The sequence below is a fragment of the Myotis myotis genome, unplaced genomic scaffold (genome assembly GCF_014108235.1).
Source record: "Myotis myotis isolate mMyoMyo1 unplaced genomic scaffold, mMyoMyo1.p scaffold_m19_p_7, whole genome shotgun sequence".
Taxonomy (NCBI): domain Eukaryota; kingdom Metazoa; phylum Chordata; class Mammalia; order Chiroptera; family Vespertilionidae; genus Myotis; species Myotis myotis.
The window spans coordinates 52,271,162-52,297,302 of NW_023416379.1; the positions used below are offsets into that span (position 1 = coordinate 52,271,162).

At 42.0% G+C, this 26,141-nt stretch overlaps 1 protein-coding gene across 6 annotated transcripts in view; it reads left to right on the forward strand.

Annotated features, from left to right (window-relative positions):
• Positions 1-26,141, forward strand: part of BACH2 (BTB domain and CNC homolog 2) — a 359,490-nt gene that overhangs the window by 187,515 nt on the left and 145,834 nt on the right. For 5 of the 6 annotated variants that reach the window (XM_036316333.1, XM_036316331.1, XM_036316329.1 and 2 more), the window contains one exon: positions 9,105-9,253. The gene's annotated coding sequence lies outside the window, so the exon portion shown is untranslated. Of the gene's footprint in view, positions 1-9,104; positions 9,254-17,432; positions 17,571-26,141 lie in introns of all 6 variants that reach the window. The other variant, XM_036316330.1, reaches the window with a different exon arrangement.

Consider the following 26,141-nt stretch of genomic DNA (forward strand, 5'->3'; position numbering starts at 1 on the left):
CAACAGGGAAAGAGAAGGGGTGGGGGGGGAGGGGCAGGGGCAGGGGAAAAGCAGAATCCATGACAGCAAATTAAAGAGCAGAACCCAAGAACATCAGGGCGGCACAGGCACGGAGATGGCGAGGGAGATGAGTATCACCAGCATGGCCACCGACGTGGGAAGAGGCACAGCCGTGCTGACAGCGAGTTTGACCAGAAGCCAGGTGCGGATGTTCGTAGAGCCAAAACAAGAAAGGTCATTTCTCATCCAGAGAATGTCACCTGGGGATGTGCCAGGGGCCAGGATTCAGTACAGGGGCCCGTGGACAAGTGAACTCGGGGGATTTTAACCTGGGGTCACGGATTCCTATGGGTCATGGATTCGCAGGCTTGTCAGGGCCCCTGAACCCTTCCTGCTATGGTGAAAGGTTTTGTGTCTGTGCATCTTTTTCTGGGGAGAGCGTCATCGGGCTGTTAAAGGGCCTATAACGGGAGAAGGGTTTTTTTTTTAATGAGTTTAGATGTTTCTCTTCAGGTGCCAGGCTAATTTTCCGGCTGTGTGATAGATTGTGTTCTATGGTCTGGCACTCCTAATATTTGGAATAAAAATGAATTCTTAGTGAATGATCTCACTGCCTGCAGTGCTGTCTGATTCTGCCCTGGCATCTGATAGAACTTGTTAAGGGATTAGGTAAGACAGGATGTTGGTACATTTGAGGTCATTAAACTGAGAAGGGGAGGGGGGCAAAAAGGAATCTTGCTAAATATATTGTGGAGTGGAACTCGATGTTGAATAGCTAAGGGACATTCTTTGTGCTCTGTGCCAGCGCTTTGAAACCCTGCTTAGAAACAGACTGGAGTGGCGGAGACAGCTCCATCTAGATGTGGTGTGTTGGTAAATGCCTGTCTTTCCAAGAAATACTGTTTAACTTGTCCTTTTATGGAGGAGGCGTGGAAGTGGTGCTGTACTGGTTTGCACAACATTTTTGTAAGCTGATACAATAACATGGATCCTAGAGAAACAACAAAAGCTACTTTTTTACCTGGTGACCGGCATTCTCACTGTTCCGGTCTCAAGACTCTGGGAATAATGGAGAATATGTCACAGAGAGCATAAAGTGTATGCAAGGCTGTGTTAGATGAACTGTAACCCCCACAAATGCTTATTTTCTGCCTGTCTTTTCCTTCTGTCTTTGTGCTTGGATGGTCCTTTGATCTTATTCTAATCTTACTATTCGGAAAATACTCATTTAAACGTGTGCTGGATTGGGTAATGGTGATGGTTGCACAACACAGTGAGTGTTTTTCATTCCACTAAACTGTACTAAAAGATGGTTAAAATGGTAAATTTTACATTTTGCATATTTTACCACAATAAAAAAAAATGTGTTGGATAATACAGAGGGAAAAACCATTTTCCTTTTTGCGATGGGAATTCCAAGTACCTTTATATGTTAAATGTCAAGCCCTTTCCTATGTGTGATATGAATACGTAATTAACAGGCAAAAACATGTGTGGGTGAAATTTCTCATTTAAGTGCTGTGTGGTCCCAACTCTGCACTCACTGATGTGGCACCTGGGACGGTGTATCCAAAGCAGACGGTAGGCCCTCAGTAGGTGCTTTCTCCTTTCTTCCTTCCTTTCCTCACATCTCAGTTTCCTCCTTAGTCAAATGAGTAGGTTGGACTTGTTGATCGCCAAGGTCCTTTCAGTTCTGCTGATCTGTGGAATATGAGAAAAAACGTTTTAAAGGTCTGCAGAACAGTATAAACTCCATATGGACAAACACAGCCCCCCGCGTGTACACACAGCAGCTTCTGCTGCTTCTCGCTTTCGCTCTCCTCTGTACCCCCTTCTTTCTCTTCCTCCGCCTGCCAAGAATCAGCCATGAGCTTGGAAATTCGAGTGGGGAGGAGAAAGGAGAGAGGTGACCGGAGACAGAGGGCTGGGACGTCAGGCTGGGTGAGAGGCCGCAGCAAGCCTGGGCTTGGCCCTGACAGGGTCACGTGGTTGTGGGCATGGTCACATTCGGGGCTGCAGCCCCAAATTCTCTGCGGGGTATGTGACCACAGCAAGATTAAGCATGATTGATTTTTATGCAAGGCAGATGGTGGCAGGAACGTGGAGACTGTAAATCCAGAGAGAGAAGCTGAGTTTGTCATGTGAGGAAGAAGCAGCAGGAAGCAGAGCCTGTGTGGGAGAAGACATCTTGTGGGGAGATGGCAGCTGGAGGGGGAAGGGTGGGCAGGTGCGTGGCCAGAGTCTCCAGTCAGGGTTTGAGCTGGGAGCAGATTAGATCTGGCTGTAATAAATCATAGCCATGAGTACCAAAAAAAAAAAAAAAAAAAGATTGAAGGAAAACACAGGTAGAAAATAAACTTGGGGGAAGGGGAGAAGGGAATTGAAAACAGAGAGGCCAGTTGCCACGATAGTAGCAGCCAGCCAGGTGAGAAACGATGATGATGGAAATAGAGACACAGAGGGGTGAGCAGATTTGAGATATAAATTGATGATAGAATCAAAGCACTTGCTGATGGATTATACGGTAGAAGTGAAGGGTGGGGAGGAAAATCAAAGATAACTCCTAGGGTTTGGAAAACAGGGTTGATGGTAATGCCTTTTCCTGAAATGGAGCTTCACACTCCCCTTAGACACCACATGCCTCCCATGTATGTTGTTGGGGTCCTTGTCTGGGCTGGCAGACCTCACCCCTGCTGCAATGATCAGCTCTGCAGACTCCACTAGCCTCCCAGGGGACCAGTCCAGCAGCAACTTGCCTTGTGTGAGACCCACTTGTGCAACCTGGAGGTCAAAGGGTACCTGCCCCTGGCAGATGAGGCTGCAGGCATGTGCAGCTCCCCAGGAAGAAGTATTGGCTGATAGGTGAAGCACACAGAGAGGCAAAGTTGTCAGATATGGAGAAGGGAGCAGAGGGCCCTCAAGAGCCCAGGCCAAGCACTGAACCTCAGAGGAGTCGGGCACTACAGAAGCCCATCCGAGTTCTCAAGAAACTGCCCTTTACTAAGTTGACAGGCAGCCCCTCCATGCGTGCCCATCTGCACTCCTGCAAATCCACCTGTCACTGTCTGCATGACTTTGTACATGATCTTTGACATAAGGATGGAAATGACGATATTTTGAATAAATAAATGCTTCGGACATATTATGCTTGAGTATTGCAGGGATGGTGATGCTCTTCAAAGACTGGGACCCAGAGCGAAACGCCTGATACATGATAATCCTGTGCTTATAATGTGCCTTCAGAGAATGATCTGGGTCACATTAGTAAGACCTGATAGTACCATTTTTTAAGAAACTGCACTCGAAAAATTTTAATATACTTCATGAAATATAATCATTTTAGTACTAACAAGCTAATCAGCTCTTTTTACACAAATAATTAAATTGCTGTAGGACCCAAAGCTTTATCACTTTACTTTGACATTTTGCTAGCAGCATGTATAAAAGAGGTTATGTGTTCTTGGGGGAGAGGAATGTAGTCTCCCACATGGTGTGGGTGGCAGTGTTGCACAGGAAAAGGAGGGGGCCCTTAGAGTTAGGAGAGTATGGACTCAGTTGTATGTCATCCCCTTTCCATGAATGTGACCTTAGGCAAGGCATTTTGCCTCTCTGAGCCATGTTCTCTCACCCACCATATGGGCCAGTAATACCTGTAAAATTCCTAGCACAGTTAGTTCCTAGCCCATAGACATTTCAGTAAGTGGTAATTATCATTATTATTATTATTATTTATAATAAAGGCATTCCAATATTCCATTTTTATAATATGAAGTCTACAGAAACTCAAAAAAATTAATTTCAGGTTGTATATTTTCAACACTTGTTTTTTTTTTTAATTTTTATTTATTGATTTATTTTGAGAGAGGAGAGAGAGATAGAGACATCGATTTGTTGTTCAACTTATTGATTGCTTCTTGAATGTGCCCTGACCGATCAAACCCACAACCTTAGCATATCAGATGATGCTTCTAACCAACTGAGCCATCCTGCCAGGGCTATACTTGTTTCTTTTTAGCTTTTCCTTTTCTGGACTATCAATGGCACGTAGTTCTGATTGCATCATCCTGTTATGATACAGGTGAAAAATCTGAGCAAGCTCTTCACTATACATTGGGAATTTAAACATCTTAAATATCAAAGAAGTGAACTTTCTAGCTGTGGTTCTCCCACTAGAATACTTGGTCCCAATACCTGAAATGTGTAAGTGGAAACTTTCAGAGATGGTTTATCTTCATTTTCTCCATCCGGTCTGAAATGGCCAAATCTCCTCCCCAGTTCTTTCTCTATTGCAGGAAAAGAAAGGAAGAAAGATAGAAAAAATAAAGCACATTTCCTTGCATCATCTTTCCATGCCAGTAGAACAAAACACAAAAGCCACAAGACTATGATTCAGAGGTCTCTGCTTTACACAAGTGGCTATTTAAATTCTGTTTGAAATGTAGATTTTTTAAAAATTTCATCTCTGTAGTTTCCAAAAAATTAACGTCAGTTGAAAGCCCTTCTGACCATAAAGTGTGAGTGTGTGACTCCTCCACTTAGTGGTTCTGAACATGAATAAGGACTCCAGAGCCACTCACAGCATGTTTATTACAGCAGGAGGCTGTCACCAAATTTTTAGTAATATTTTTATACAGCATGGGGCCAGAAGAACATTAGAGATTTGACCTTTTCTAATAGATGGTAGTCTCTAAATGCAATTTGTATTATTAGAACTACATTTTGAACTCTTACTTTGTTTTCTAACCACTGTAATTTATCTTTCTACTCAATCCAGAGAAAAAGTAGTGTGTGTGTGTGTGTGTGTGTGTGTGTGTGTGTGTGTGTGTAGGTAGGTAGGTAGGTAGATGAGCAATAGTCATTTATTAGCCCTAAAAACCAATAGTGTGACTTTGGACAGGGGGACCAGAATGGCATTTTGAAGCCAGGAGGTCAGATTGGCTCATTGCTGTCATCCAAGTACAACCTATTGGGATGCTGAGCAAAGTCAGCTTGTTTTGCTCAGTGAAGCTTTCAGCTCAAGTGATAATACGCATGATGTCACTGTCCTTTTGTATTTAGGCACACCTGGATTCAGGTTCAAACAAGAGTATGAACCAGTTCTGAATATTTGTCTTCTTTTCTTTGTATTGCTTTAAATCCCAGTATGGTAGGAAGAGGTGATTAGGATAGAAGAGTTGAGTTGGGGGGATAGAGAATGCAATCAGCCTGCCTTATACCAGAAGTACCTGCTAGAAAACCTGATCTCTTCACAGCTAATTGGTATAAACGTCTCTCTGCCCACCGCTTGCAGCTGGAGACCCACTTATACTTCTATGACTATTGCCATAATTAAATGCCATTTACTTTTTTCTTAGCCTAGGAATGCAGGTCCCACTGACTTTTTCTTTAAGTAAATTTAAGTGTGTGAAAGAGGAAATTACTTACAGATGATTTCTCATATCTGGGATATGCTACTTTACTTGTAAGTGAATGAATGGTGACCATTCAACTATCTCTTTTGTAAAGTTTCCCCTGCTTCGGTAACAGTAAATATGGAGAAATGAAAAAGAAGTGCTTTCATGCTTGGTGTAGCATTACCATCTCACCTCACCCACCTTTTCCTAAGAGCAGTCTGCTGAAACGTCTTTGAACATCAGTGTAGCTGAACAATGCCATGAGCACAAGGTATCCGTGGCTCTCTTCTTCATCATCGCCTTGTCAGTAAATGCTTGTTGAATGAATGGCTATGGGCCAATGGGCTTCTGGGGTCTGAAATACGTCCACGAAAACGAGTATGTGAGGCAGCCTACACTGAGCTGCACTGCCCAGTCAGGTACCACTAACCACACGTGGCTATTTGAATTTCAATCCATTTAAGTTGATGAAAGTTTAAAATTCAGTTCCTCCGTCCCATTAGACACCTTTTAAGTGCTCAAAAGCCAGGTGTGGCTGGTGGCTGCCGCGATGAACAGCACTGATACTGAACGTTTTCCTCATCGCAGGAGGTTATGTTAACACTGGGACTAGAAAGGCCTGAGTTAGTGGCCCCGATCTTTGTAAAGTGGAATTCCCATGTGAGCATGATCCGCCCTCATCCTACAAAAAGTAGCCCTTTTACATCTCTCCCCCAACACTGTAGGAGCTCAGCCAAGAAAGGGGGTGGCCCACGGAGGTGACCCTCTCTTTGAAACTGATAGACAAACAGCAGTGGGGCTGTTAGCCACACTGGTAATCCAGTAGTATGCACTTACTTAGCTACACCGGTTAGTAGAGCAGTGAAATACCTGTATTCATTAATAAAGAGTTGCTGTTTCAAGCGCGTCCAGTGGCTCCTTCCTCTGCCTCAGGAGCCCTGGCCATTTGCATAGGATGCTCCCAACCTTCCCTTAATTAAGCAAAAATGTTAGCTGATACCTATCCCATCCCTGGGAGTAGGAGGCTGCCAAGAGCCCTGCCCCAGCACGAGCAGCCTCGGATGGTGGGTGCTGCCCTTGGCCTCCCGGAGGGACTGCCTCCTAAGGGTCTTTCTTAAACCTATCCCATCACTCACAGGGCCAAGTCCCAGTCCCAGAGCCATCTGCCTCAAGAAGACCTTAAAATCATTTTCTCCAACCCCTTCAAATGACTGCAGAAATCAAGACACAGCGTCACTCAGCCAGCTCCTGGCTACTTCAGAGATAAAACTCAAATTGCCACCGAAACTGGTTTGGCTCAGTGGATAGAGCGTCAGCCTGTGGACTGAAGGGTCCCAGGTTCGATTCCGGTCAAGGGCATGTGCCTGGGTTGTGGGCACTTCCCAGTGGGGGATGTGCAGGAGGCAGCTGATCGATGTTTCTGACTCTCTGTCTCTCTCCCTTCCTCTCTGTAAAAAATCAATAAAATATATTTTTTAAAAAACAACTCAAATTGCCTGACTCGGGGTTGTTGTTTTTGTTTTGTTTTTGGTTTGTGGGTGGTTGGGTTTTTATTGCTGTATCTTCCTGTTGTCAGTTTTCTTAACTGTGAAATGAGGATTGATCTCTTTATGCCTCACAAAGGTGTTAGTAAAAAGAATAATGATACCCAACATTTTGTGTATGACTTATAGTTTGCAGAAATTCTCTCGGCTGCGTTTTCATTTAATCCTCACAAGAACCCATGAACTGTATGAGACTCAGAGGCAGTGAATGGCCGGCCCGAGAGAACAAAGCCACTGTGCGTGGCAGGGGTCTAAGTCTCTTAGGGCTTGGGAAACTATAAACTCGTGTAAATGTAACATAACATACCCACATGGCATTCCTAGTTTTTAGCTTGTGGTATTTTGCAGTTGAAGATTTAGTGACATTGAAAATGGCAACTTTGTTCAAGCAATGCTTTTTTTTTTTTTTGCTTTTGCTTTGATAATGTGCCAACTGCACAGGCTTTGGTTCAGCATTAAAACTGAAGTGGGCTGCTTCGAAGTATATTTTTAAAATGAGAGAATCCAAATTTGTAATTAGCTTTAGCAATGCGAGTTGGGTAGTGTGAGTATCTAAAGAGCTTCTGACAGTCATTTCTGTTATTCCTGGTGGCTTACTCTTTGTATCCCCCACCCCCACAGCAGTTGGATCCTTTGGAAAAAACAAAGTGTGTTCTTTGAGGGGCCATTTCCTCTATTACCACTTTAGTTTTCACATCCTCTAGTCCTGGTATACTTAGACAATATCTGATCGTGGCAAAGGAAAATCATTTAGAAGCCGTGCTACCCACTGGACACCTAATAATAGCAGAATGAAATTTAAATTGTTAAGGGAAGCCACAGAGAAGGAAATGGTCCAACTTTGTGATGCCTTTTATCTTTTGGACTTTTGATCATTTTGATAGAAACATTCCTTACTTTTAGATAAAGTTTTTGGGAAGATCCATTTAACTTACTTCCAAAACAAAATTGAAATTTTGGGGCAGCTCTCTTTTTCTCTCTCTACTTCAGCCATTTTACACTATATGCTATATCCTACTAAGAAGAAATTGTGTTTATAGATAAGGGGAAGAGTGAAATCATTTCATTATAGAACAAAAAAAATCTCTTCAATATTCTTTTATTAGCTTATAAAAATTGTGGCGCTCTCTATATCAATTATCTTGTGGGTTAAATACATATAAAGGGAAAAGAAAATTTTTAGGAAAAGCTCACCTTCATATAATATGGAATGAAAAATTAGAAACAAAACTCTGAGTATTTGTGCATATATGAACAGAGAATACTGGTCCACAATCCCTTTTTCTCAATTCTGAATCCAAAAGGTTCAAAAATCAAAGGGGTTTTTGGTAACTTCCTTGGTAGAAAAACCTGACCTGAACTAATGTGAGGCCCTATTTTATCTGACTTAATAAGACTGAGCATCTGTTTTGCCACAGAAATACTTAATGTGTTTGTGGAGTGCTGCTCCAGACTCTGAATGGGGTATTATGTGATACGTGGTAGTTCATCATAATACTCTCCAAAATTCAAACCGATCTGAATGCTGAGATCTATCTGGCCCAGGAGTTTCAGTTGAAGGGGTCATGGACCTACGTAACAAAACATCCTCAGTGATTCATCAGGGCCAAGGTTACCGCTGCTCTTTATGCTTTTCCATAGCTTCCACGTATTCTCTAATAGGCATGCATTAATTTAGCATCAGAAAAAAGAAGGAATATTTGTTCAAAAATGAACAGAATGAGGCATCAGAGAACCATCTCATTTCAGTCAGAATTCTCGAATTTATCATTTGTTTCCTGGGTTGCCTTGTTACTGCAGCCACATGTGCCTTTTAAACAAAGGTGTTTTGATTTGTTGAAAGAAAACATTCATGAGATGAAGTAACAGAGAAACTGACCTGTCCCCAAGCTGCCTTTGGGCTCAGGACAGCACCCAGTGAGGGATGCTCACCTGGAGAAAGTACTCAGGGAATAGGCTTCCACCGGGTTGAGCCCAGGCATGAATACCATGGGCTGTTTATCATGCTCTGTTGCTGTGGCTGGGTCTGGGAGCACACAGCCAGGGGCACCGTAAGTTAGCTTAGAGGTCATAAATCAGGGGCGGGAGGGACAGGATAGCAGGAGGGATGGGGAATGTTAACAGGCAAGGCTCACTCGCTAATGGACAGCTCTTCCTCCCCACTCAGGTGGACACTCACTGACCTGTCACAAGGCTGCCCCACAGCGCTTTGGGGTCCATGTCTGAATGGATTGCTGTAGCCTTCTCATCTCTCCCTTCGCCCAGTTCCCTGCATCCTAAGACTCGAAGCCAGCACAGGACCTGGAAAGATTACATGTAAGTTTTGATTAAGGTTTCTTTTCTCAAACAAAAACAATGGTAAAAATTTTCTGAGGTGATCATCACAAATAGCCTAAATGCACATGAATGACTTTTCTCTTAACAAAGGCATCTTGAGAATTAGAATTGAGGAAGGGAGCTGGGGTTAGATTCTGCATATTGGTGGTGCCTTAATTTATGGTTCGTAAGCTTGAGCTTGCATCAGAATCATCTGGAGGGCTTGTTACAGTACAGCTTGCTGGGCCGTGTGCCCAGAATTTCTGATTCAGTAGATCTGTGGTGGGCTGGGAATTTGCTTTTCTAGCAAGTGTCCAGGCGATGTTGAGAAAGGTCTGGGGACCCCACGTTGAGAATCACTGCTTTAGTTCATGTGACTGAAAGGAGGGATGTTAAAGGTAGAAAAGTGCATTAAATATTCGGTACTAAACATCTCTCAATTAATTAAGATGTTTAGTGTTCCACTTAACACATTGATTCATCTCTCAGAAAAGATAATTTTGAGGTCTTCTCATCACCATCGAATTTGAAGTCCAGCCAAGTCGATGTCCTAATTCTGGCCATTTTACTCCAGACTGGCTAGTACTAATCATTCATTGCCCTTGGTCTTCTACAGGGCTGACTAACAGTGTTGTTATTGGGCTAAAATGCCAATGACTGTCCTTTTGTAAGTTTGTCGTACTTTTAGATACTGTTAAAAGGAAAACATTTGTTTTCCTGGGGTGGGAAATATATTGCTTCCTTTCAAAGTGAATCATCATCATATCCCCCCTCATACACTTAAATGTGACTTGATTTTACAAAACACACGTGAGAAGGGAGGCATGGCTAAAAAAAAAAAAAAAGTCAGTTCAGGTGCGTGGGGTTATGAGTTCTCAGGACTGACAAGTTTTGAAGATCAGCATGTTACTGTTCCAGCTTTGGAACAAGCTAGTCACCTCTCTGCTGAGGACAAGAATAATTGATTCCATGTTAATAAAAAAAAAAAAGTAGAAGAGCTTGGCTATATGTCAGCATTCATGTAATTGTACATATGTGTGTGTGAATCTATATGCATTTCCTACATTTGAATTTTAAACATTTTTTTCTTTTGTTTCATTAAGTTGATATAAGTGTAAAAATAACCTGAGTGATGCTGTCCAGGAAATGTTTAAGAAACTTCTGGGCATTTTAAATCTGTGGGTAAGCACTGTGATTTATAGCATGTTCCTTGGAAATGGTAAATGTTATCATTCTAAGTATCACTTACAGTGCTTTTATTATAATTCTGTTGAATTGCAAGTAATCACTGTTAATAAAGCAATTCCCAAGCAGCTATATATTGCCTAAACATTAGCAGAGCCCCAAATCCTGGAGATAGATTTCAGTGCATATCTATCTTCAGGGGGATGCCCAGTGGATAACAGGGCTGATATTAGGGCTAACGGAGTTGTGAGTGATGTGATTATCTACTATCACTCTATCCTCACAAACTAAGGCATTCCTGTCAAGCACTAATTAGTCACTCCACACAGCATTCTTGGAAAAGAAGATTTTCAGTTTATAAAACGTCTTCACCATGAAGGGGAAGAAGTGGGTTGGATCAGGTGCATGTTAATCTCTCTCCTGCTTTGGCATCTGTGAGTGTCCACATTTACACATCAGGTGTTCCTGTAGGACGACCTTTTTTTTCTTCTTTTCTTTTTTTAAAAAAAAAAAATATTATTTTTTATTGATTTCAGAGAGGAAGGGAGAGGGAGAGATAGAAACATCTATGATTGCCAGAAGCTGGTCCATCCTTGCTGCTTTACACAGTCGCTGCAGGGAAGAAACATCTGCACAGCATATGTTTCAAGGGACCTGGCTTATATGGCATACTGTTCTTAATATGTTTGCTCCCCTTCTTGGCACTATATGTTTTAACCAAGGTCACCTCTCTGAGAAAGGTTGTTTGCCCAGGGAGGGATTTTCCCCTGAAGTTAGGGAGGAATAAAACCCCTTAACTAAGTGCCAGGTGGGTAGTTAATCACTTTAACTATGAACAATCTCGATTAAGCTACATAATCTTTACTCCCTGGAATAGAGATAAGAAACGCCCTAACCTTTGGAATAGAAATTGACAAGATTAAAATCAACTGGTATAAATACAAATGTAACAAGACAATAAAAAACAGAACCTGGCTGGAGAACCTGGTGAGAGAACCTGGCTCAAGGATGACCTTTTATGTCACTTTCATATCCACAGGCCAGGAAAGGAGGAAGTCTCCTGTGATGCCTCAGGTAATCGGGGCTTCAAGCTCCCGCGGGACCTGACTCACCTGCCAGGACCTGGCTCACCTGCCGGGGTCACTCCCTGTGCCCTCAGGTGAAGCACTCGAGTCACCTACTGCTTAGAGCAACTCTGTACAATTCCGTGCATGTGTGGGGACCATCTGTGCTTTCCCCTCACTAACCTAGAACTGTACTAGCACAAAGTTTATTAATAAAAAAATAACTGAATACCAAATAGTATGACAATTCCTCAAAAAGTTAAACCTAGAATTACCACATGTCCAAACACTCCACTTCTGGGTATATAGCTAAAAGAAGTGAAAGCAGGGATGTAAAGATATTAGCACACCCATGTTTGTAGCAGAATTATTCACAATAGTCCATAGGTGGAAGAAACCCACCTGCTGATCAACCGATGAGTAGATAAAGAAAACATGGTACATGTATACTATGGGATATTAATGAGCCTTAAAAAGATGAAATTCTGACACTTACTAAACATGGATGAACTGTGAGGATACTAAGTGAAATAAGCCAGACACCAAAGGACAAATACTGTCTGATCCCCACTAATATGAGGTGCCTAGAATAGTCAGATCCATAGTCCGAAAGTAGAATGATGGTTGCCCGGGGCTAGGAAGAGAGGAGAATGGGAAGTGAGTGTTTGATGGGGACAGAGTTTCACTTTGGGAAGATGAAAAAGCTCTGGAGATGGGTGGTGGGAATGGTTGCACAACGATGTGAATGTGCTTAGTACCATTGAGCTGTGCTTTCAAAAATTGCTAAAATGGTGAATGTTGTGTTATGTATATTGTAACACAATGAAAAGAAACTGAATACCCAAGATCACTTTCCTTCCAAGAATGCTGTGCAGAATAGCTAGTGCCTAACAGGGATGTGACAGTTTGTGAGGCTGGAGTAAGAATGGGTGACCCTGTCCCTCACACCTCCCGCAGCCTCATACTCTCCCTGGCCTGCTTTTGGGCCAGAGGGAAGGGTCTGCAGAATGTTCTACTTCAGTCTTAGGAATGGGTCCTGTCAGGGCAAGGACACATTTTTCAGAAACTACCAGGGGAAATGCCACAAACAACTGTAATCGCTACCAAAACGCCCTTTACAGGTATAGGAAAGCGGCTTCACTGGCACGGAGGGACAGGCACCCACCTGTGTCCTGCAGTGGGGCTGCTCCAGTTCATCAGCATCGTGTGCTCACGAAAAGCCCAGGTACAGTGCCCCGCAAGCACGCAGTTTCAGAGCCGTGTGCATGGCTGTGGCACCTACGGGTCTTGATCGGTGCAGGTGGACATGGAGGCAGGAACCAGATGGAAGCCTAATAGAAAATGAAAACTCCCAAGGAAAACTAATGGCACATAGTTCTCCTCCACCAGGGCCTCAAATTATTGTAACACTCCAAATGAGGTATAATGTATCCCCCATCACCAAATCTCCGTAGTATTGTGTATTACTGTATCCACAAATCACAGAAGAATTTAGTGAGTGACCTGCAGTTCTGTGAGGAATATGCCATATTGGACCTATTATGGTAGTCCATTCGGGCCTCACGTTTTTGGGATTTTGCTTTTTATTCTATGTTTCCAGAAAGCCGGCCTTGGAGAATGATCATGGGACTTAGTGTCCTGTTTTCTGTCCAGGTTTCCTTTACTACTTTCAGGCACTGCCCCTGGGCCTGACCAGGGGTTGTAATTTCTGAAAAGCAATGCATCAGGGTGCATAGTTTCAAAGAGCTTAGAAACCTGTGCTAAACTATCTCACTTTCTCCAAGTTTCACCTCTATGTGAGTATACATTATATACATATACATGCATGTGTATATATGTATGTATATTTGGCTTAAGGAAAAGGTATAACCAAAAAAGAGATAAAATAAGGTCATCGAAGTTAAAGTACAATATATACAAATTAGTCCCCTCATTCCCACCCCAGACTTTCCAAACCTGCTTAGAAATAAACTCTCTATGCTCTTCACTTGGGTGATGGCGACAGGGCAGGGAAGGTTTTGAAGTCAGGTGCCATAGGGAGCTGCTAAGATACCATAAAAAACTGAAACTAAAGGTTTTTATCGAAAAAGAAAAATCCAGGTCAGCAAGTCTCAGAGAGAGAAAAGTAAGTGCTTATTTCTCCTTGATATCCACGTGGAGCTACCAGCACCCTACATTTAAGTTGAAACCACATGGATCTAGAATCTAATTAAAATTAATTCAGGCCTTGCCTGGCCAGAGTGGCTCAGTTGGTTGAGCATCGTCTTGTGCACCAAAAGGCTGTTGGTTCAATTCCTAGTCAGGGCACATGCCTGGGTTGTGTGTTCAGTGTCCCAATGGGGCATGTGCAGAATGTAACTGATTGATGTTTTTCTCATATCTCTCTCTCTCTCTCTCTCTCTCTCTCTCTCTCTCTCTCTCTCTCTCTGTCTCTGTCTCCTCTCTCACCCTCCCTCCCTCTCCCTCCCTTCTAAGCATTTCCTTGGGTGAGCATTTTTTGAAAATTTAATTCAGCCCCATGACTTTGGCTGGACACACTGACACATGTTTCTCCTAGAGAAGACCAGCAAACCAACAGTCACCCAGACAGGATGACATGAGGCAGAGAATACCAACAAAGACAGACCCTGGGGGCTCTCCTTGCGGCTCTCGTGTTTCCCAGCAATCAGTTGTGCCTGGTCCAGACACTGAATTCATGTTTAGTGATGGAACCCAACTAACCAGAACCCTAAATTAACTGCCCTTTCTACTTCCCCACCCTCACTCCACCCCCTCCCACATCCCCCTACCTTGCACATCCCACTTCCCTTTTTCAAAGATAAAGGTTCATAAAACAAGATAGCTCTAGTTTCTTAAAGGTGAAGAATAACTGTACCCTGGAGGGTAGTTGTAGCTGATGACCCTGACCTGCTGAATCAATGGAATGGTTAAAAGTTTCATGACTAGGAAAAGAAACTGCTTTGGAAAGATCTTCAACAGAAAGCATTTTCCCGCTGTCTGTCAATTAACCAGAAAATTGAAGCAAACAAACAAAACCTTATTCACAAATAGGTCTAGTTTACTGAGATCTTCTTGCACCTATTTTCATACCTTAATAATAATCTAAAAATGTTGACTTAGGATGGAAAAATATACCGTTCATTTTTATTCTTCTTGAAAAACTGTGCAAGTTTGGCTTTTACTACCTTTCCAGTGCCAGAGTTTAAATTTTGGAAATCTTTATAAAGTTATTCTATTTATTATGTCTGGAGGCCCTCAAAAAAGTTGTGATATTAAGAGTGATGTATAATGTCATGAATATATATTTTTAGCTCCTATAGTCATTGGAGAACCATTGGCATAGTTTTGAAGTCAATTCTATTAGAATGCGTAATATGATGATTATTTGTAACATGTTTCACAGTTAGGTTCTGCTCAAGGCATCATCAAAATTAATTTTCATTATCTGCACACACACTAATTGTATAATAGGAATGATGTATGATATGGTAATATACATTCATATATAAAGCAAAAATTTCACATGATATTCCCTGTGAGTCTCCAAATAAACTCAGCCATGCATATGTAAAGCTGCTTATTACCAAGAGCTATCAGTCATAGCACAAATAGTTTAACAACTTATTCTAATTTCCAGGCTGTTGTTTTTTAGAAATTATTCGTGTGCTCTTTTTTGGATACACCTGTCACTAGCAAAGTAACACCTCGCTCTGAGCTGTGATTTAACCCAGGGAACAGCATCACACTCTTCCGAGGAATCCCCTGTGACACTGATGGTTGTGAGACCCTGGCGTCCGGAGCTGCACTGCAGCTGGACAGTGCACGGACCTCAGGTCGCAATGAGGAAGAGGGTTTCTGCTCTTCTCTCAAACAATATTTGCAAAGCTCTGCAGTGTAGTGAGATTTTAACTTCTCAGAGTGCTTGGCTAGAAGATATAATCTATTGTGTCTAGCAGATTTTTGCTGTATTTCATGTCTGATTTGTCACCAGACAGATTATTAAACTGAATCCCCCTTGAGTGTTCTTACTAGAAAGAGCAGAATCAGAGAATGATTAATTATTTCCTTATATTAAAACAGAAGTACCTTTACTTTCCTGATTGTAAAAGCAATGTCTGTTGTGCGTAGTTTATAAAATAATAGAATAGAATAAAAAAGAAAATAAATTACCAGTGTTCCAGCTACCCAGATACAAGCTACATGTTAACTCATTCTTTTGTGTATTTTTGCAGACTTTTTTTCAATTAATCAACTTAATTCCAAATTTACAAGCAGTATAGTAAGTCCTCACTTAACGTCATTGACAGGTTCTGTGACTTTAAGCAAAACTACTTGCGATACCAGTTTTACTATAGGCTGATTCATATAAACAAGAGTTAAGTTCCTACAGAATCTCATCAATGTTATAATGAAAGGATGTTAGTGGAGCTTAGGAATGATGACTTGAGACATTTTCTAGGGCAATAACCTTCTAGTTGCTTATTTTTTCCCCTTCAAATTACATTAATCAATTCTTGTCAGAACAGATACCTGTGTGCATTCACCAGTGTGTTGATCAAGTGGAAATTGCTATTAACTGGTTCTTTTCATTTCTACATTCTATCAATAAAAATGATTATTGAGTAGCCCTGTAAGGTCCTAGTGGGCCTCTGGAACCATAAAAGAAGATCCAATTATGCACAAGATGGTTTTAGTGTTAGGCCAACAGGTGGTGTTCCAGTTCTTTAAAAATTAATAATCAGTATACTCTACAGCAATTTGTCAGAAATGGAAACGGCTCATTAGCCAGATAGATTCCCCCATTTCCCATCCATAATCCAAACAATATGGACTCCAATAAAATTCTAGTTTTATACCTGATGGTAACAAAATGTGATTCAAATATAACCCTGCATGTGCCACCAACCAGAGAGGTTTCCTTCCATCGTGCTTCTTTTATCCCCCTTTAAAGAAGCGTCTCCTCGGATCCCAGGTGTTCCTTGGGTTGCGCTGCCATCTCTGTGCCTTCCTTTGGAGAGCGCCAGGACTCTGGATCAGGATGAACCCTAACACTGGGACTGAGCCTAGGTCCGGAAGGGCTTTGAGCACTGAAAGAAGACCCAAGCGATGTATAAAGCAAGCAGCCGCTAAAGATTCTGTTTTCAAAAATTATCTGAATTTGGCATTGGGTGTGACTAGATCTTATCATTCTCTCTTCCAGACATAGGTTCTTTGAAAGCAGGTTCTTCTAGGTTCCTCTCGCTGCATCCCTTCACATCCTTTGTGTCCTTGTATATAATAGGGACTCAATATTTCTATGTCTCTTGAGTGATGAATTGAGTATGTTCAAGTCAGATAAATGCATTTTGCCTCTTCTGCAGCAGACAAAGGGTGCTTTGCTGAATGCCCGTGACTGCGTTGAATGCCCATGTGTAGCGAAGTGGTATACAGTACTCTGATCCTATATAGGAGGAGATGCGAATGTGGATAATGAGACTTTGGTTCTTTGTCTTTGGTTTCGATTTGACCTTCTTGCTTCACTGAGTCACGGTGTTCGCCCTTTGGTGATAGGCACGTCACTGAAGTCTGAGGCTGTCCCTCAGACTGTTTCTGACACTGTAGCTGAATTTCCCATCACATTTACAGCCAGTATTGGTCATAAAATTTCAAGAACACGATAAAAGTCAGTTGGTTTGTAGTTGACATTGAAATTAACTTTCTCTAACCTAAACCAGTGAAAACTAAAATGCTCCTCACCACATAAAAGTTTTGCTTTCGCTGTGTTCAAACCCCTCCCACCTTGTCACAGCACAGTCATTCAGAGTCTAGTTTGGGGGCGGTGTGGTTGTATCTCAGTGGTGTATGACCCACTTTTTCGTACCACTTAATTACCCGTGTCTTTACAACACTCGTCAGAAGTCCTGACGACAGTGGACTATAACCCCAAACAGGTTTCTACTACGTCTGATCAGCGCTGCTCTAGAACCCTGCGTTATCGGAAGAAGGAGTCAGCTCTGCAGGGCGTGCATTAACTACCAGAGGATGACAGAACACTTCCTCTAGTTTCTGGATAATGAGCAAGCACACAGGTAAAGATGCCTTTCTCAGAGTTGACTCCTTTTGTGCCTTCATTATCGTGTTGACCTGACTTTTACGTATTCATCGCTGCCTGCAGATGCGTTCTGTTGTGTTTTTGCAGAGGGCTGAGAGGAGCAAGCATTTAAATTGGTTCCTTGGGACTTTAATAACTTAACTTTTCATTAAAAGTCTAAAGAGATAATGATGGAAAATGCCCTCATCTCTTCCTCTCTGTGGCCCTAGAAAACTTCTTCTTTGTCTTTTTTTTTTTCTTATTTTCTATCAAAGTGCTTGTCTGTCGGTATCAGCTTCTTTCTTGGCAGCGATGGCCATGCGGGTGATGCTGGATGAGCAGCAGGGGGTGGGTGGGACTGGACGGAGCAGAGAGAAGTGCATAGGTGCAAGGGATATGATGGCACGGGATGCTGTACCCCAGTGAGCAGTGCGCTGCAGCGAACTAAGAGATTTAAGACAGTGATACTAACCTCATGTTGGCAAAATCACCCCAATCCTGTTTCAGAAGTGTTTGCTTCTGATAATCACGTTGGTATATTTGAAGGACTTCTCAAACACTGTCATTGTTTCCAAACAAAATGTTATAGGTCTTGTCTTCCTGAATTTACCGACACATTTTGGGGTGCGTGTCTTCACTGGAAGTTGGCTGGCATGGGGCCCGTGGCAGGGTGGTGCCCGTGCTGGGCGGACCACACTTGCCTGTGCGCTGAGTGACACACCAGCGCGGAGTGTTTGAAAATGCCCGTAGATAAGTCAATGTTGTTTTCCCTGAAAGTCCTGATGCAGAAAAAGAATGAAAGTACAAACACTAACTGGAAAAAATGTCACACATTTTAGCCACTTTGCATCCCTTGTTAGTACAAACCCTGGCTTGGGTTTTTTTTACGTTTGTGAACTTGTGCGGTAGGTGGAGCAGTGTGGGTGGCCCAGAAAAAGCAGTGGTTAGAATAAGATTTTCCATTTATTGCCCTTTGTGCCCGGCTAAAAATAAGATTCATACAAATCAGAATATGTAGTGCAAGCACAATCACTCTGTTAATTCTGATGCCTGGCTTGCCCACATCTTTGCATCTGTCTGGTAAGTGGTGCATTGGGAAATAAATGTGTCTGTAAGTAGCAAAAGGCATCCAGGGTTTTGCGCTGTTGTCTGCATGTGATCGTGTATCAGCATTCTCCCCTTCTGAAGGAAGAAAGACACAACTCATACATAAACAAATTGTGCCAGTGGAAGTTTGGGGGAGGAAAGGGTGATAGAATCCTTGAATCGTTTTGTAAAAAGTAATTGCCTTGTTTGAAATGCTGTTTTACAACCTCCATCTTCTGGGCTCATTGTTAGAAAGTCGCCTCTTGTAGACTCAGAACGGCAAGGGAAGGATTTCGTGGTGATGTTGCCGAGAGATTGGAAAACTCTTTTGCTTATGTTGGAATGGGGTGGGGGATAGGGGTAGGGGATGGGGATGGGGGGGGCCGTCAAGGATGAACACAGGTCTGCCCTGGAGGACCCTCCATGGACACAGATGTGGAGGGGCAGTTAACCAAGTAAAAACTCCCCTTCAGCTGATTGCTGAGTCTACTGCAACCACAGTAAAAGCATGTCAGTTTGTGGCTAAAAGAAACACCAAAGAAAGGTGGTGTCCGCATTCACAGGGAAATTTCTACCTTCGTAATCCTAGTGAGGGTGCTGTCCCCGTGCCACGGGCTGAATGGCTATGGCATTTCCAAAGAAGGAGAATGTCTGTTAGTGCACTGAGCCTTTCAGTTTAATGTAATTTGTGAAATAAGATGAGTCCAGAGGACAGTCATTCCAGAAACCTCTGGAAATTGAAGACTGCAAATCCCATTTCTCTTTGGTGTCTCCATCTGGGGCAGACAGTGAGGCATGGTGGTTACCAAGAGACAAGAGCTTTGGGAGAAAGGACTCAAGATCAAATCTTAGCTTAGCTACCTGCTGGCCTTGATCTATTTTATTTAACCTCTTCTAGACCTAGATGTCCTCATTTGAAAATGGGAAAAGGGATAGTACCTACCTCATAGTATGCTTGTGAGGATCAAATATATGAAGCACAAAACCAGCGCTCAGAAAAATGATGGTTGTTTTATTCTTATTTCTACCGTTGCATCACAAGAACATGTTGGGGGATTTTAGGGCACTTGGGGGCTCCATTCCCCTCTATGCTTGGAGTACAAGTTTTGGAATTAAATGGACACAAGATCAGTCTCTCCTTCATTGTTTCTGGATCAGAAGGTTCAAGGTCATTTACAGAGTAGTTGGGTTTTTCATACATTGCTAATGCTATCTATCTGGAGGGTCATTGTTTAATTTTGTCATTAAATTACACCATGTAAACATCTATTTTCTTTTTTGTGTTAACCCTCACCCAAGGATATTTCTTCCATGGATTTTTAGAGAGTGGGAGGGAGGGAGGGGCAGAGACAGAGAGAGAGAGACATACCAGAGTCAAACCCAGGACCCTTCAGTTCACAGGCTGACGCTCTATCCACTGAGCAAAATCAGCTAGGGCAACCTCTCTTTTCTTTTAAGATTAGTCCTGTGTTGAACATACTCGGTTATTTTTACTTTCTCGCATGTTTTTTACTTAAACATGGGTATTTCAGTTCTAACATCTGTGCATGTTAATTGTGGTATCCTCTGATGTACATCATGAAAGAGAAAGCACTAATGTTGTAATCAAGTAAGGTTTTAAATATTTCAGGTGGGCATGGGTAAAACTTCCATGGTGGTACCATTCCCTCCAGAAAGCATTGCATCTGCTACCATTCTGGTTACAGATCAATCCAGGTGCTGGCCAGCAGAAAACAACTACTGCTTCTTTTACTTTATATTATTTTTGCAAATTGTTTTATGTTTAATGTAATGTATACCTGCTCTTTTAGAAGTCTTTTTCTGCCCACCAAAACTTTAAGTTAAAAAGCAAATATAAAATATCTAAAAGATAGTTGATAATATTAAATATATGAATTGCTTTTTTAAAATTTCTTTATTAAGGTATTACATATGTGTCCTTATCCCCCCATTACCCCACTGACTCCCCCCACACACACACACATGCCCTCACCTCTCTGGTGTCTGTGTCCATTGGTTAGGCTTATATGCATGCATACAAGTCCTTTGGTTGATCTGTCACCCTTATCCCCACCCTCCCCTACCTTTCCTCTGAGGTTTGACTGTCTGATCGATGCTTCTCTGTCTCTGGATCTGTTTTTGTTCATCAGTTTATGTTGTTCATTATATTCCATAAATGAGTGAGATCATGTGATATTTATCTTTCTCTGACTGGTTTATTTCACTTAGCATAATGCTCTCCAGTTCCATCCATGCTGTTGAAAAAAGGCAAATATATTGTATGTTTCATAATAAGGTCATCATTGCTAGCATCCCTTAACTTTTTCAGTTAACCTTTAGAATTAGATGCTAAGAGCTCAGATCAGACTCTTCAACCTCCTCCAGGACCTTCCTGGGATGCAGTTTCTTCGTTTATCAAATTAAAAAAGAAATCATGACTACACCTTGACTTCCCTCACCTGGGATCTGGCGAGAAGTGATAAATGAGACCAATAAGCCAAGGAATTAAAACGCAGTACCGATATGAAACAGCGATGGCTTGGCTTTGTCAATTGATATATTTTGCTAGCTTTTTTCAAAATTTCTCTCCATGTTTTCCTTTTCATAGTCTGTTCTGCCATCCCAATCACAGATGCAACTTCTGATGTGTAATGTATATATTAACACCATCATCAGATTTCCTGGGTTTTTAATGTTAGGACCCCTCAGTCTGGGTGGGACGGTTTTCAGGTCAGCTCTGCCAGCAAGATCTGTCTTTTATTAGAACGATCCTTTCAGTGCACCCAGACAAGCCTGCTTTCTGCATTTGTTCTGTTGAGTACAATGGGAGAGCAAATCATTCTAGGTGACTAACCAGGTTCCCAGCATTGCCAAGGCGGTTTCCATCCTCTCGATGAACACATGCACTCGCTGCCCACTGCCTCTGCCTGCCTTACTGCCCTTTGCCACAGGCTGAAGTTTCTGTAGAAATCATAGGCAAAAGAAGGTGATAAATTAGGCTCTGGCTGTGATCCCCTCCCACGTCTTCCTAAGGAATGACAAAGATCCAGAAACGCATCCCATTGATATATACCGTGTGCCTCTTCCTACAGTTTTAGCCTATCCTTCATGTACAGTTGGAAGGTACTGCCGGGCCAGCCTCATTATTCCTTTGGTTGAATAATGTAAAGCATTTGCAATGGAGATTTACTCTAATGATGTAAGTGCATGTCCGCCTTGCTGGCTTAATGCACTCAGTCATGGAATGCTTTAGAGTTTATTGCTAATGGATGGATCCCCAGGAAAATCGAAATTTTCAAATAAGATTGACATTTGGAGTGAGAAATATAAATCTAATGAGAACATTTCAACCCAGGTTTGTAATTAGGGCTGAATGGAGTAAATTTGTACACGTGCACCACAGAAGGGCACCGCGGAAGGTGGAATTGCGCGCTCTGCCATGAATGAGGGATGAAGGCCGATGTATCAGTGTCAGGCCACGACACTGTGGAGTATAAATGATACTGTCACCAAGTGCTGCACGGGGTACCCAGGGAATTCCACTCCAGTAAATTACATTACTTAGGCAGACCTGAAGGCATTGTGTCGGAATGCGGGCGGGGAGAGAAGGCTGTCAGCACTGCGCGGAAGATATTACAGTACAACTGGCTGCAGGGCTGGTAGTGCCTGGCTTCCTGTCTACCTGGCTGTTTGTATTCTTCTTGGTTAATTAGTTTTCAGAAGTTACCAATGTGTATGTGTGAAAGCACAATGTGTCTGCTTGGGGTATAGGTTACAACCGACTATGAGGGAATAAATGTAAGTTGATTTGTATAAACTGGTTAGTGTTGGGTTCTCTCTCTCTCTCTCTCTCTCTCTCTCTCATTATTTGTAGCTGGGTGACATTAGATGTTCACTATGAGCTTGCCCTGCTTTTCTTTTTGTCAGGATCCAACGTACATCATTCCCTCTATAACATTGTTTCTTTTCGAACCCTGCCTTAATAAGGACATATGTGTCTTTAGTCCACCCCTACCCCTTATTTCCTCTCATCACCTCCCACCCCCCTTGAGGGAAACAAGTTGTGCCCATGCATAGCATTGCGTTGTGTGATAGAGCTCAAAGTTAAGAACAGCCTATGCCTAGAGAGCAATTTGTGGAGAAAAACTACTTTTTTTTTCCACTTCTGTTTTCTTTTATCCCTGCAGTGAAGCCAGGCCACCCTTTTGGTAGATTTGCCATGCCATCTCTGAGGTAGCACTAGGGAAAGAAAACCAGAACATCGACTGCACCGCTGCCTTCTAGGCCACGGAGGCCGTGCTAGTCACCTCTGTCCAGTGTGACTTCCAAAGCCAGTTCTTGGAAAAGCCAGTACCCAGCACTCTGGAATTAGTCATGCTCACTTCTCAACCGGAAAGTACGTGTCCTCTCCTGAATGAATAGAGATTTGAAACAGCATCCATGCTGACTTTCTTAAATGTGTGTTACACTCTGTCCTTAGTGAAACAAACCCGGTCAGCATCTCTGATGATCTGTCATCAGAGAGGGCACATGGTTTTCTGCAGATGTCTCCGTAAAGGTCCCTAATGGCAGCTTTGGAACAGCTTTTCTGAAACAGGTCTCAGATAGACAGCAGTGAGAGTAATATCTTGGATTTGACTTTCATTCTTTTCAAAATAATACTTTATTCATTTCGGGGTATCACAGTTTAGTCTTTATTTTGTAGCCAAAGTTGCAGTCTTATTTTATTCACCCAAGCATGAAACATAAAACCAAGATACTTGGAAAACTAGTTTTGGGGGAGAATAGGAAAAACCTTGGTTAGAGGTAAGATAGTTAATATTTCTGTTTTATGTAAGATACCATCACCTCTTTAATTTTCTCTCTTTACCTTCTTCCACCCAGTCCCCCATACCTCCCTCCCCTCTGAGATCTGCAATCTGTTTCATGTCTCCATGCCTCTGGTTCTATTTTGTTCATTAGGTTCCTCATATAAGTGAGATCATATGGTACCATCACCTTTAAAATGTTGTTTGTTGATGATTCTAGGATAATAACTAGGGGTAAGATGCATGATATGAAATGTCTCCCTGCCATGTGCCATCCTCAACATAGAAAGACTATGCTTATAGACTTTGCTTTATTTAGTAGAGTAATGCCAAACGTCTGGGACTCATAGCTGTATGGGAAATGAGTGTCTCTCCCTAAATAAACTCACTAGAATTTTTCCCTTTTTAATTATGTTCATTTTTATGGTAGTATATGCCTTATATATTTTCTTTTTATCCATGACATCGATTGGGAAATCACATGTGTTTTGTCATTTGACACAATAGTACACATGTGACATATTCCTTTGTCCTGGCCTGTCAAAGGACAGCATGCTGACAGACTATGACTTGGAGTTTTTCTGAACTGAATCCTGATGGAAGGAATTTAACAGCATATAAAGCAGAAATGGTTTGGATGTTCCTCCATTCGGTAGAGGGTCCTTTGTTCCCAGCTACCCCCCATGTCTGACTATAGTCTCTTCTTGTTCTTACATTAAAATTGGAAAGGGAGAAAGGAGGAGCTTTTTAGGAGAAATAGGTCTTTGGAGAATTGTGAGTGCTCATTCAGAAGCTATTCTTAGTTCTGACGCATATAATGAACTTGAGCTTTGAGTCCTGCCCAGTCTCCCATTGATGATCCCAGCATCAGCACCAACTCTCCACCTGATGTTTTCCCCAAAGACGCTGTGTTTGTCCCTTAATATTCTGAATGGGAGCACCTTCCAAATAAAACACATCTTGGAAGGAATTGGGTCCTGTTGCCCAGCAGCCCTGCCTCTTTACAAAAACCATCCCCACTGGATGCTTACTGAGTGTCCTATTAAGTGCTTCTATTTTGCATTACCTTAAAGTAAGAAGGTAAGAAGAAACTTTTCCATAGGCCTTGATTGACTTGTCAAAAATCAACCCATTCACATTAGCACTTCACTTACAGTATCATTACGGTGTTTCCAACTGACAACTGCTGCCACACACTGCCACGTTGGAGCTCCCAGTGCTGCAGAAAGAGAGACTTTTGTTCTGATTCGATGGGGGGAAAATGCAAACAACAACACCAGCTCTACCACGAGAGAGCCCATAAAGCCGCGTTCAAATGAACAATAAGATCATTTGTTCGCCTATGACATAAGGATATAAGAATTTAAACAATAAGACCTCTTGTGAAATGTGGCAAAATACGCACCACAAACGTGAAGTTCTCTGTCTCAGAGAAAGCAGTTTTCACATGGGCTTCAAAAAACCCATTAACGTATAAACCACCCTTAAAAAAAAAGAAAAGAAAATCACTTGTCTTGCTATTACATTAAAGCAATTTCTGTTCTGTGGAAAGCCAAAATGCGTTCACTTATATAAGTACATGCACTATAATTTTTTTAACAGTACTCTATTAAGAAATGCTGTGCCTCTTCCCTCCTTCACCTGAAATGGGAAACATTGTTTTATCAAGAACCTTCTTCCTTTGGATAATATTTATTTCTTCAAAAATTCTTCCAATTACTTGGATTCAAGATGAAGTTTTAAAGCATGTTAATCATGCTGTAAATCCTCTGGCATTGGTGCAGCATAAAGAGGAAATAATCCTGCTTTGAAGGGAAATATTAATTGAATTTTCTACTTGTATTTGAAACCTATCCTTTTTCGCGTTGTGCCTTTAAGAAAGGCTTGGTATATTTGCAAACCCCAGCAGGACTATGGCAGATAAAAGCAGAGATTTTCTTGTCTGCTTGGGTCAGGATCTCTAACAACGCCCCTAAATTGTTTCTATTTTGATGACTCAGATGTTTAAAATGTGACCTTCTAGGAGAAGTAGGGTGGGAAAGACCATGATTTAACTGACCAAAGGTGCCCCATCGAGCTAACTTTGTATTCAACTCTAAAGACTTTTAAGTATTTGCAGATGGTTATATATACAGCATTCTTGCAGAATCCTCCTAATGGAAGAAATGTTTTATCTCTATCTCTGTTGACAGAAAAGATTGCCTACTGATAATTGCTTTGCTTAAGTGTCTGATAATATGCCAGGAATGAGAGCATTCTGTGTTAGGTCATCTTTAATTATGCATGTACCACCTGTCAGTTCTAAATCAGAACCAGATTAGATCCTTCAGGAGTCAGTTGTGGGGGGAAGGGGAGTTGGAGGGAAGCTGGGGTGATCTCTTTTAGAAACAACAAAAATAGCTAGTAGTAAACATGGCTTATAACCTGCAGCTTTTTAAAGGAGCCTCATCTTCATTGTTCCTGAGCTGGAATAAACTATTGGTACATCTGAAAACTGAAATGTTGCCCAGGCTACCTCAAGTGAAGATAAATTACTGCAGAGAGGATGGTAGTCCCATCTGTTGCATTTCCTTTTTGTTCCTTCTCATCGTTGTCAATGAGCCAGGGAAAAGCTCAGAAACATTTTTTATAAGCTATGCGAGGACAGGAAATATGTTAACGATGTTAGATTTCAT